The sequence below is a fragment of the Cygnus atratus genome, chromosome 14 (genome assembly GCF_013377495.2).
Source record: "Cygnus atratus isolate AKBS03 ecotype Queensland, Australia chromosome 14, CAtr_DNAZoo_HiC_assembly, whole genome shotgun sequence".
Classification (NCBI taxonomy): domain Eukaryota; kingdom Metazoa; phylum Chordata; class Aves; order Anseriformes; family Anatidae; genus Cygnus; species Cygnus atratus.
Window position 1 is genome coordinate 3,173,865 of NC_066375.1, and position 12,885 is coordinate 3,186,749.

General features: G+C 54.5%; 1 long non-coding RNA gene across 1 annotated transcript; it reads right to left on the bottom strand.

The window, feature by feature from the left end:
• Positions 1 to 1,575: 1,575 nt before the first annotated feature.
• On the bottom strand, positions 1,576 to 5,919 carry LOC118254964 (uncharacterized). Its single transcript, XR_004780824.2, has 3 exons — positions 5,536 to 5,919; positions 3,854 to 3,956; positions 1,576 to 1,721 (listed from the first exon to the last, which is right to left on the bottom strand). It is a non-coding gene; the product is annotated as an uncharacterized LOC118254964 (long non-coding RNA).
• Positions 5,920 to 12,885: the final 6,966 nt, after the last annotated feature.

Consider the following 12,885-nt stretch of genomic DNA (forward strand, 5'->3'; position numbering starts at 1 on the left):
TGTCGCGGTGCGTGGGGAAGGCGCTGAAACGTTAAATCTATGGTGGGTCTTCTGGTAGGTGTGGGGAGGAGGAAAAGAAATCTGCCTTTCAACTACCGAGTCCTTGTATTTCGCTGCTAAATGAAAAGGCGAGAGAGCGGTTTATTGCGAGAGATCGCTTTATTGCAAAGGCAGGGTTTGATTGCTCTGCTCGCGCTGCCCCAGGCTCCCAGTTACCAGCTCCAGCTGCCGGCCGGCCGCGGCGCCCGCGACGCACACCCGAGGCACCAGCGTGAACCCTGCTCCCCGCTCCCATTCCGGATCCTTCTTCTTTAATAAGTTTTCTCCTACTCTGCACAAGGAGATATTAAAGAGCTCCATTTCATAAAGCGAGGCGAGGGCCAGCCCGCTGCTCGGCTGTGCGCAACGGCCCCGCTCTTCGAGAGCCGTCCGACGGTGCCGGTGGTGGCACAGCATCTTCAGGGCCTCGGCACGGGTGCTGGAGGCGCTGAGTGGCGGATTGCTGGAATCGTATCAGGGGACAACTCAGCTCCGCTTCTCTCCCTGGGGACCAGTGTCCGTGTCCCCTTCATCACCAGGAGGGTTTGGAGCTGGAGCGGTGGTGCTGGGTGATGCTGTGGACCTGTCGGATGCCAGGGGAGGTTTCCACCAAGCCCTGGGCCCCCACCAAAACCCCCAGGCACATACGACGGCGCTTATGACTCCACAGTCTTCAATTTTATTTTATTTTTTTCCATCGGAGTCTCCTTCATGAATGTGACTCGTGCAGCTTTAAGGGCCATAAAACCATGACAGGCGTTGGCCAGGCTCTGTCACCTGCATTCGTTCATTCCCTCCTTCACCTCCCTTGGGCAAACCCCCAGCCCAAGGGCACCGCCACCACCACAGGCACCCAGCGGGGCAGGGGTTCCGTCCTTCTGCTGCCCGGCCTTAGCAGTGCTCCCCCCGGGATGTGGCCCCAAGCCCTGCTTTCACCATGCGCACCCCCACGTGTGCGCCCCGCGGCATGGCGCCTTCCCCTGCTGCGTCCCAGCGCTGCTGCAGCACCCTCACCCCAGCCAGGGCTGGGTGCTGCGACCAGCAGGGAGCAGGCCAAGAAACACCTCGGTTTAACCACAAAATAAATGTGAGGCCAGCCCCCCCTCTATGTTTTGCCTAAAGATTGCCAGTGCCGCAATAAATGCTAATGGGGCAAACATGCCCCGGTGTCAGTAAATCAGTGGCAATGGATGGGAAAGTGAATTAATTTCCCTTCGACTTATCCTGAAAGAATTGCAGCAGGATCTCTTTTTATTGTGTTTGATTAAGTGCTAGTGGCATAACATAATTTTCCCTAACCATTAAAACCGCTGGTGCTGTACTTCAGCATAAACGCCTCAAATGTGACAGGAGCGTATTTAATATTTACTCTTCCAAAGTTAATACATTTAGGGGAGGCATTTTGTGCTCTAAAAATAGTTTCTTGGTCTTGGATTTCCATGTAGGGCTGTGAAATTATGTGTCTGCTGTGATTGCAACAGATGAATAAAAGAAAAAAAACTCTAAAAAAATAAACAAACCTATGACTAACCCACAAAACAAGGGAAAAATCCCGTCGCAGCCAAGGACGACCCTGGCTGAATTTGCTGTTTCAGAAGCGCTCCATGCCGCTGCAGCAGCTCCCAGAGGTGGCTGACTTCTTGACCATCATGCGTTCTGCTCCCCAGATTTGTTCCCTGTTCCTGCAAGGCAAAAGCCCAAAATCACCAGGATGGGGTCAGCTTAAGAACGGCTTCGCTGCGCCCGTCGCCCTGCGGGAGGGAGCAGGGGCTCCCAGGAGGGGCTGCTCCCGGACCTCAGCCACACAGGGTACAAAGCGAATGGCAACCAAGGCACGGGGAATTCAGAGGAAGCCAAAGGACCCCAGACCCCAGAACGGGGCTCAGGAGCTGTGGCTGCCCTCAGGATGTGTCCCAGGGGACAGCCAGTGCTGCTGGGTCCTGCGAGTGCCGGGACAGCTGGCCCAGCACAGCGGCTCTGCTGAGCACCAGATGAGGTGGTCCTGTACAGGAGTCGCTGCTGTGTGTTCGGATGCAATAAAGATTAGAATAATTGGCTGTGCGGGCTTATATTTCTAGTGGTACTTTATAATGCTGATCCTGAGCACTAGGAGAAAACGCAGAGGTTAAAATATTGCCGGTGCAGCTCGGGCATCCGCAGCTCTGCAATGAGTTTGAAATCGTTTGGTCAATAAAGTGGAGTTTTTTCCTGGGAGGCAGGCAGGTCAAAAAGTGAAATAACACATCTCCAGATGTGCGGTAACCCCTGGGAATGTGATTCGCGGGGGGGGTGCTGTGCCTGTAGGGATGGCAGTGCCACCAGGGCAGGTCCCCGCAGACCTGGCCCCTCCGAGCATCCCCCGGCTGCAGGCAGGAGCAGCCCCGGGCTGCCTGCCAGCCGGGCGCTCGCCGTGCAGAAAGCAAGGTGCCCGCAGCCCTTCCAGGAATGCTCTGCTAAAAATAGGTGTTCGTTGGAGGGGATACCACAAATAACACTCGCGCTGCGCCGAGGGATGAGCAGGCGGGGGATGAATTCCTGCCCTTAATAAGCGAGCAGGATCAATAAAGCACTTCTAAAAGAGGGACGTCAGCAAATTGTGCGGCTCCAGCTTCGAGATGACGGAGTTTGGGGGATAAAGCAGAGCAGGAAGGACGCTGGGCCATGTGCCAAACATTCCCAGAGACAGCTCAAGCCTGGTAGCAGCCCGGGGGGCCTGCTCCTCTCTGGCAGCAGCGGGTACCCATCGCAGGCTGCGGGGACACAGAGGGACGTGGCTGGGTGCGAGGGGGACGAGCGCTGAGGCCAGGAGGGCTTTGGTCACTTCTCCAACCCGAAGCTTGCAGGTGTCTCCCCAGGGCCCTGCAGCTGTAAGGCTCGCTCGTATAAATACACCAGCAGGAAGAAGCACTAAAAATAGGCAAGCTCTGGGAGCGGAGGGGGTGCCGAAAGTGGCCGTGCCTCCCCCTGACTGGCAGCAAACGCAGCACGGCATCCCACCAGCCGGCCTGTGCGTGTGATATTTCCCATCCCCAGCAGCAGAACATCAGAAATCATCCAGAGAGGATGAAGTGGACCCAGTGCGAGGGGAAGTGTCACTGCCTCCCCCAGCTCACTGCTGCTTTCTGAGTCTGGAAAGCAAGATCTGGGCTCTGAGACCCGGTGAGCCTGCTGTGCTGCCCTGACAGGATCTCCAGCTGGGATTCCCAGGTGGGAAATGCCCTGCTGGGGCCAAGATTAAGAAGAAATTCCCTCCCCCAGCAGGCTCCCGAGCGTCAGCGCCCAGCTTGCTCCGGCATTTCCCGTGGGCTGCGTAATTCCAGGCTCCAAAAGGTAGCTGGAGTCTGGCGAGGGCTTCTGCATCTCTTATCAGCCTGAAGCCTCAGCAGACCACCTCATCTCCTGTTTTCCACCTCCCGGCCACGTTTGCAGCCACAGGACTGGCCCCTCAGGAGCGGCCGGCCGCAAGCAGGCAGTAACGAGGTGCAATTAATTACCTGGGGGAGACACCCTCAGCTCGGGAAGGACAGAGCTGAAGGGCTGAAAGGGATTATTATCAGCATCGATGAGTGGGCTCAGCTAAACTGAAAATCTCTTTGGAGCATTTGGTATTTGCCCAGGTTTGAACTCCAGAGGGAAGATTTCCTCGCCCAGGCGGATCAGGCGGAGCTCCGTGTACTTTCCAAAACCCTGCAGTGAAGTTAGATCAGTTTGTCTGTCTCAGGCCCCTCAGTTTCTCAAATTGAGCAGGGATGCAAAATGCACAGACACTATACACCGTATTGCTCCCCTGCCTGCAGATTTTGTTGTCTTTTACCTAATATTTAGATGTTGAGCGATTCCTTCTTTAAGCACACCATCTCGTCTGGGTGATACAAATCTGCAGCTGTGACATTTCAGGGTTATTGCCTTTGCAGCATCTGTAATAACAGAAGGATGAAAAATGTCAACATGCGTATGGGATTCGCACCAGGCAAATATGCCCTGAGTGTTCGGGATTGTTTTACACGGGGAAAAAAAAGATAACGGATCGTTTCCCAAGTGATGAGTACAGCAGTCACAAGGAGGAAAAAAAAAAAAAAAAGGTCGGCTCTGGGTGATTTTGATCCCAAACTCCCTCCAGGAGGGGACGGCTCATACTGCACAGAGTATTTTGGGCCCTGCTACTTTTATGGGCTGTGTAAGAGCTGGCTTATTTCCTGAATGAAACCCAAACCTCAGCGTAACGCTCTGCTTCCCAACGGGGGCACGTCGGGTGTCCTTCAGTGGCCCTGGCCCAGGGGATGCTCCAGCGGGCACGGCCGGGCCCTTGGAGGAACGCAAACCCCTGCGCCCTGCCTGGAGCCTCACAAATCGGGTGTTGGCCGATTTCCAGAGCTGAAGCTGGGGTTTTCCGTCTGCTGGAGTATGACACCATGAGACACCCGGGGCTGGCGGCAGTGAATTCATTCTGCATTTGTGAATTCATTAAGCGTTTTCGGTTTGTGTGTGTATCGACGAAAGGGACTCCTCGGATCTGAGAGAAGCGGTGCACGGGGAGGGAGGTTTGCCAGCTGGGTCCTGCATGGATCTGAGGGGCCGTAAAGCTGGGATGAACAGGCGAGGAATTTGCTGATCATTGAGCAGCCAGGAAGAGCCAGGAGAAGGCCTGCAGCTATGGGAACATCTCCGATCCAGGAGGATCCCGCTGGTGGCTCTGAGTGCCCATCCCTGAGGGTTTTCCACTCTCCAGACCCAGTGCAGGGCAGAGCAGGGATGTAAAAGCTGCCATTTGCCCTGGGGATGCTGTGTCCTCCCCAAATGTCCTCTGTCCTGATCCTCCTGGGACTGGCAGCTCAGGGAGTGCAGGTCTGGGCCCTCGCGAGGAGGTTTTGCAATGTGCCCAAGAGGATTCTTCTGAAATCTGCCCCAGAAGTGAGAGATGTGGGAAATATTTGCATGCCGTGCCCTTGCACCTTGTGTTCTCGTTTCCTCATGAGCCGGAGCTCACTCTGAACCGAAAGCCGCTGTCCTCGGAGGCTGAGGGTGGTTTCCTATGAGGCATCGTTACCGCAGCTCCGGCGTGACCACGCGTGGCATTCCCCGTGTCATCGGGCTCAGGACTTGGCCGATATAACCCAAACCTCGGCCTCCTGCCTGCTCCCAATGGGTTGTGGCAAAGCCTTCCCTCCGCTTCGTGCCTCTGTGCCACCCCCAGGGGACAGGGGGAGCCAGGACGGGTGTCCCTGGGGGCACAGCACCAGCAGCAGGGCTGTCCCCCCGCTGCCCCCGGCCGCTCCCCTCCTGCCCGAGTGCCGCAGGCAGCGCCTTCGTCTCGGTTTCGCTCTGAGCTTTTGACTCATCCCGAGCCGACAGTCAGAGCGAAACTGGCGGGGGGGACCCGAAACCCCGCACCTGGGGCACCCGCGCTGGGGGCTGGCACTGCCCGGCTCCCCCCGAGCCTCCCGCAGGTTTGTGGTGGGTGCATTCGGTCCCTCTTGGGATCCTCTTGAACCTGACCTGAGCGATGGGCTTGCCAGGCTCGCCTCTTCCATGGGGGAATTTGCTTTTCGTTCTGTGATGCCGTCAGATGTAAAGCTAGAGGAAAATCCCGGAGTGCAGCACCTCCGAGGCCAGCACCTGGCTGGACTCGTGCCTGGCTCTGCTCCTGATGCCTGGCCCAAGTTCCCCATGGCAGCTCAGTGCGGCTCAGCCGCCCAGGGGCATGCCGTGCCCCAGCTCCGGCATGTGCATTTACGGCCCCAAATTATCAAGGCAGGAAACGTGGCCTCCCCTTCCTCAATGAGAGGAAGCCCCGTGCCTTTCTGCTCCCCCAGCTGCCATCTCCCCACTTTCAGCATCTTCCCCTGGGGGGGGGCCAGGAGGGGCAGGCATGGCTCGGCAGCACCGCGAGCATCATCATCATCATCCTCCTCCCTGTGCAACCGTGGCATCATCATCGTCCTCCCCGCGCAGCCGTGAGTCATCTCCGCAGACGCAGCATCCCCTCGCTCTGCCCACACGCTGCCGAGAGCCAGCCAAACCCTGCGCTCAGCTCCCCGCCAGCGCCCGGCCCCCTGCTTCCTTCCTCCCCCCGCCCGCTTTCGACAGCCATCGGCCCCGCTCGAGAGGATGCTGCTGTACAGAAGGCTGTTTTTTTTCTTTTTTTTTTTTTTTGCGGTCGATCTGGGCCAGCTGGCTTCGGAAGGAAAGCGGGGCTTATCTCCCCCCGCCACCCGAGCTACATGCAGCTCTCCAAGCGGTTTGTGTTGGGTCTGGTGCCGTGGAGAGGTGCTGTGCTCCCAGAGAGCTTCCCCGCACTGCTGCACAGACTTCGGGCTGGCAGCACTGCCCTGCTGAGCTCCTGCCTGTGTCCTGACAGTGGGAACGGGGACAGGGACAGGGACGGGGACAGAGCTGGGGACAGGGCTGGGGACAGGGATGGGACAGGGGCAAAGTCTCCCAGGGCACACCAGGCTGCTCAGCATCGCTGTGGGCTGAGGACCATCAGTTTCCCCCTGCTCCTCATGCTCAATGCTCTTCAATTTAAAGATGAAAACTGCGTGAGGATGTTACTGAATTATTTTATGACTTCTCAAGTCTAATTGGATGGCACAGTGGCACCCCAGGCCCGCAGGCGGGGCAGCTGAACGTCTGGGGAGCTGTCACATCCCCTGGTTGTTCGGTCAGAAAGCTGTGACTTGATGTTGTAGGGAGACCAACCCGTGCTCTCAGGGCTCAAAGCACAGCCGTCTCCCTGGTCAGTGCCTCAGGGTGACAAGGGGCTGGATGGCGGAGGGCTGGATGCCCGTCCCCGCAGCCGGCCCAGGCCGCAGCCCTGCCGCGCACAACTCCCGTACTGAGGTGCCATCTTCTGGAAGGCGAAACGCGGCCGAGGGACAGGCAGCAGGAGGCCGAGGCTGCCGGCGCTCACCGCTCGGCCACGCTCCTCGCAAAGGCGGCCGTGCCCCAGAGAGGCTGGGACCAAAGCAGGAGCCACCGGCAGAGCCCTCCTCAGAGGCCTCAGGGCTTCTTTCACAGGGATTTCAAGGGAATTGCAGTTCTTCAGGGTAATGGAGACCACAGGCCAAAAAAGCTGCTTCCAGCCCCAAAAGGAGGGCTAAAAATCGGTGAGATCCACCAGACCTTGTTATTGCAAGAACACTGACCTGGGAGAACCGCAGAGGCCGGGGTCAGGCTGTAGGCAAAGCGTGGCCGGAGCCGTGTCCCCGTCCTGCAGCCACCCACCAGTGTCACCGGGGCTCCCCAGCTCACTGTCCCCACCAGGGGCTGGGCCACTACGAGCCGTGAAACAAACCAGCAAACATCTCAGAGGGGATCGCCCTCCCTCAGCTTCCCAAAGCAATTTTCTGCCCTTCAGTCCCCTGGCACTGGAGCACCACCTAAGGTTAATGCGATGGCGTGATGGTGGTGCCACGCTCACCACATCCACGCACCCGCTGACTGCCAGGTCCTGTCCTCGCGTGGTGTAACCCAGCGGATGGACCGGGGCTCGAGGAACTCCACTGCTGTCACTGTCACGGGGCCGCAGCAGGGACAACCCAGCCGGGGGCACTGGGGTGCCCTGGGCCCTGTGTCGGGTCCTGCCGTGCCCCATGGGGGCTGCTCACCCTGGTGTCCCCATGCCACACGCCTCCAGAAGCACACCAGCAGCTTTCTTTGGATGAAAGCCGCAGCCAGCCCGAGGCAGAAGGAAATGGGCGCTTTCAAAGGAGGCTGAGCTCCTTCTGGAAGTAATTGCAGGCACTCAGCATGCTGTGGCACCAGGCACAGATGGAGCCTGGGAATAACGCAGTCGTAGCCCAAGCCCGAGCAGAAGGGTTTCATACTGAGTGCTGTGCTTTAACTGTAAATTTACCACAATAACCCGTGATACCCCACTTAGGCTTTCCTAATGCAGATGTGAACTGTGAAATGCCTTTATAACATAAACACAGCCTAACACCTGTTATAATGCTTCCTACTCCTCTCTTACTAAGAGGAAAACAGTACAAGAAGGCAGAACGGCACCAATGGCCACCAAAAAGCAGAGCGGCGGTGAAGCTGGAGGGTTAAAGAGCATCTGGTTGGGCAGCTCCCACCGGCGGGTGCAGAAGCATTTCAGGCATTACGGCAGAGCATCCCACCAGCACCAGCATCTGCATTTACCTGAAAGGAATTTTATGCCTTATATCCTTCTAGGCACAACTGTATTCACTGTAGCTAAGGCTGAGAAATTCAATTGCACCTGGGGAGTGTGAGAGGCCGTGGTCCCCATCCTTCCCAGCCATGGCGGTGGGGTCCCTGAACATCCTCCTGGCCAAGCTGACAGGCAGGGACCACGCTCAGCGCTCTGCTTCCAGGGAAGTACGGTTTTGGAGCGCTACCAAGGAGCTGGGGTTACATCAGTGGTTTGAATAGTCACGTTTTGCAATTCTTTGTGCTTTTTGCTGGCGCTCATGGGTGCTGGGAACCTCCTGCAGGGTACCTGGGACAGCTGAAGGCTTCCGTACCTCCCTGCCTCCGGCCAGGCAGGAGCAGCCCTGGGAACCTGGGGGTGGCCTCTGCGTGGCAGAGCTGCTGCGTCCCACACCAGCGGCATTTTGTGCCGTGGCAGTGACAAACTGCTGCTCGCGCAGCGCTCTGCGGTGCCTCTGACATGAAAATTGCTCCCTGTGAATCTCCCGGTGTGGTGAAAGGGCAAAAGCCCACAGCACACAGATCTCAGATCGCAAATTTCAGCAGAACGTGGCGGAAGCCTCCAGCCCGGTGGGGCAGGACCCCGCTCCCATCCCCTTCCCTCCCCAGGTCCCCAGCATCGGTCCGTGTCCCCCCGGCTGCTGCCTCCTGATAAAAGGTCGCTGCAAGCAAGACCGAGATCACCAGCTCGTTTTGTGTTAGACACTAAGCAGACATAAGATGATAACATCAACTTAATTACATAATAATTAAGCCCTCATCTTCCTGTCATCTGCAGCTGTCAAGGGCAGGCTGATCGGAGCTGCACCTCTGCAAAAGCTGTCGCTCGGCACTGCTGGGTTCGGAGAGGTGTCAAAATACGGGTAATTCTGCCTGCAGTGCAAGCTCGTCGCCCTAAACAAGTGGTTGTGTGTCGTTTCTGAGCTCTGCCGTGGCACAACTCCTGGGGAACGTTGAAGTGGAGAGGTCAGAGTTATCGGGATGAAGCCGCTCAGAGCACTGCAGGTACTGGGACCCCAGCCCGGGCGCAGGTTCCCCCTGCCCAGCAGTTCCACAGGCACCCTTCCCGCAGATCATGGGAAATTACCTTTTTACCTCGTGCAAGCAAACTGTATAAAACATACGTATTTAAGCACATTATTAAGAAAGTTAACTACAATAAATCAGCACATACTTCTCCCTGCAGAATCAGAAATTAATGCTAAGGAAGGGAACCTGGCTTCATTTACTGTTCAGCCAGAACACAGCGGAGCTCCCAAGGTGTGGCTGAGCACTTGTCTTGCACACCTGGAAAGCTGGAGGCCTCCCTCACCGTCGCAGGATGCAGGGAGCCAACCGGGTCCTCTCCCAGCTCCTCTGGCACCCACAGCAGGCAGCAGCGTGCTCCCCATGGACGGCACCTCCTCTGCCATCGCACCCAGCACAAACCGCTGCCCAGCACCACTGCTGTGGCTGTGCCAGGAGCTGCTCAGCTCTCCCAGGGCCAGAGCTTCATCCTTTGGCTGATGACATGGTTCTGCTTCCTTCCCACAGCAGGGCTGGACGCTGTGTTGTCTCCCCTCCTCTGGGATCACCGACAACCCCAGGACATCTATACATGCACCATAGTTGCTCCTTCCCCCTTGGCTGCCTCCCCTCCTGTCACAGAGGAATGATGTTCACGGTGTGTACACACGCTACTGTAACTACCTTCTCATTAATATTTAATTTTCACACGTGTACAAGATTTCACTTAGGATCGCTTCACTCTGTCAAAAATCCCACCACCGTCGTGGTTTCAGAACCACTACCATTGCTCCAGCAACGCCCATCAGCTAACGGGCAGGCAGAGCACAATATCTGGTGCAGTTAAAGCGTGGATTCATTTCTGCAGCTGAAGTGCAATAACTTAGAGGGGAATTCAGCCCAGAGGCTGCAGCTCACCTCCCCTTCCATCCACCTAGTTTGACTTTCTGCTATTTGCCTTCGTGGTGCAGTTAAGTGACGGGCTGCGAAGGATGTTTTGTTCCTTGAAAATGGTTCCTCTTGCACCAGCTTCACGCACCAAAGTTCAGGAAATCGTTGCACAACTCTCTCAGCGAGATCCAAAAAAAAAAAAAAACCACCACAAATGCTGTAAGGTTAAAGATTTTAAAGACTGCTGCCACCTATGGATGGAAAGCAATGAGAACAGCCCAAAAAGGGAGAGGTGAGCACACAGGGCTGAAATGCCAGATTTTTAACTTAAAAAAGGCAGTGACACTGGAGAAATGCCAGCTCTGCCAGTGAAGACCCGAGCTTTGTCCTAGCTTGGAGCAGCACATCAAGGTGCGTTACACGAAGGAGATAGAGGGAGGCTATCGGGAAGTAAATGCACGTAGTACAAGAAAGGAAATAAACCTTTTGGGGATGCTTGCTTGATTAATCTGATTACAGTGCTTTTATCAACAGACCACAGCTTATTCTCCCCATTACCTAATTTTTCTGATTTAATTAAATCCTTTAAAAAGTATATATATTTACATTCAGAATGCAAAGGTGGTAATTTCTGTAATAAACCTCTACAGGGTACCTAAAATAGACATTTGTAGGACCACATAAACTGCAGAGTGAGTATATTCCACCCTTACAAGAAGAAACAGGATTTCTGTTATAGAGAGAGCATGTTATTTTATAGTGTAGTACCTTGTAGTGCTGTTGATTCGCGGAAGAGGCCATTTGCTCTGTATGGACATCCACAAGTGCCATGGCAAGGAGAGAAGGCCAGCTGTATTTTCTGCAGAGGGGACACAGCCGCACATACAGCCCCACGCCAACCTCGCACATTAAACTGGGCAAGCAGCAGAGCAGAGGGTGCATGGTACAGAAAAAAATACCCCAACCCAATGGTACATGAGGTGCTGCTACATACATTGCGGTGATGCTCACGCACACTGGTGTTCAGCTCTTTTTGCTCTGGCTACCTGCATGTGAGCTCTGAAGGCAGAAAGCCAACAGAAAGCAGGCATGGTCTGACCCGTGGGCTGAGGCACCCACCATAAGCACTGCATTACTCTTTAGGAAAATGTTTAATACTTTCAACACGGGGTTAATGATATCCTACTATTTTATTCCTTTTTGTAATTTCACAGGCTTCAGCTTATTGAAAAACCTGTTTTTCTTTTATCCTGAGTCATTTTGCATGAAGAAACTATTGTTCTAAAATGTGACTCATCAGTTTGCATCACCCGTTCCCAAGCCCCCTGGAGGGTACGCAGGCTTCGAAGCAGCCAACAGCAGCCAGCCTTTATTTACCAATAAGTAGGCACTTCATTGCTGCATTGACTCATCCCTGTTTAAGCCTGGTTTTGTTCACACTTCCCAACGGTGAACCTGGAGTGATCATTCTGTTTACTTTTGTAATCTTCTTTTAGGAAGAAAGCACACCTGATTGACAGTCTGTCTGCTGTTTAAATACAAATACAAAAACTGGTAAGGTGAGACAAGTAACTGAAAGCTAGTCCTGAAATACCCGGGACTATCAAGCTTCCAGAAACCAGCCTTCCAGTGAGTAGAAAGCTCCACTGCTTGTTACTAAGACATACCTAATATACTGGAGTTTATGGGGAAAAGAGGACGCCACCTGAATTACCCACTTTGCTGAAGCTCTTACACAGATCATAGCTGCATCTCTTGACTTTTTGAAATCCAAGTCAAAATAATTTGGCAGTTGTTCAGGCTGAATTCCCTTTGGGAGCTAGGCTTAGCAGAAAGATGCCCCAATGGATGAGGCCTGAGAAGCTTCTCCCCTGCTTGGGAAATGCAGCACCAGCAGCAGCGGAGGAGGGATGGACAAGTTCTGCATGAGCAGAACAGAACCCTTAGAGTCTAAAGGTGGGAATGAAAGGCTGGATCCTGCTCTTCTTATGCACCTAGACCTCTGCACTTTTCTTTGTGTACTTATGCTACTAAGTGTCAATAAAACAAAAGAAACTATGGAATGGCCTTGCAAAATTGAATGTTTGGATGCATTATTTACTCTAAATCCCCATTGTCAAGACTGAACAATGCTGAGCACCTTACCCTAAATATATCATGCAGCACGTTTCTTATGGGGCATAAATCATGGCTCATATCTTCTCAGTCGCAATGCCAACTGAAGGCAGAAGGAGAGGTGTTTGGAGGGGTTGCTGCAAGCTTGGGCAGCACACTGCCAGCAAACCCTCACCATTATTCAGCTGGGCTGAGATCCATCTCAAGGGCAGGAGGATTGCACAAGGCACAGAGAGCAGCCCATGACGCCAACAGCAACGTCTGCAGCAGAGGAAAGCACAAGAACATCACTTGAAAACCTGTGCAAAGGATAAAAAGAATGTCAAGCCCTACGACTATGATGATTTCAGTTAATTACCTCCAAAAGTGGGTTGCACACCATGAGGAGCTTAAAATAGGGCCTAAATTCCTGTTTTTCTCTAAGAGCAAGTAGTCTGTTGATGTGAAATTTTACATAGTTCAGTTTTTCATGCCTTTCTACTCCTCCGTGCTGTCTTTTGAAAGTCAGCTCTAGCCAAAATGTCCACAGCAGTCACTAAGCCTTCCCTGCTGACAGACAGCTGCCATGCTATGTAAAATGGGCATGGCTGCATTTTTGTGGGGGAGTGAGGTGAATATTGGTCTGGGGTTTGGGCTTTGTGGGGCTGTCTTTGTGTGTGT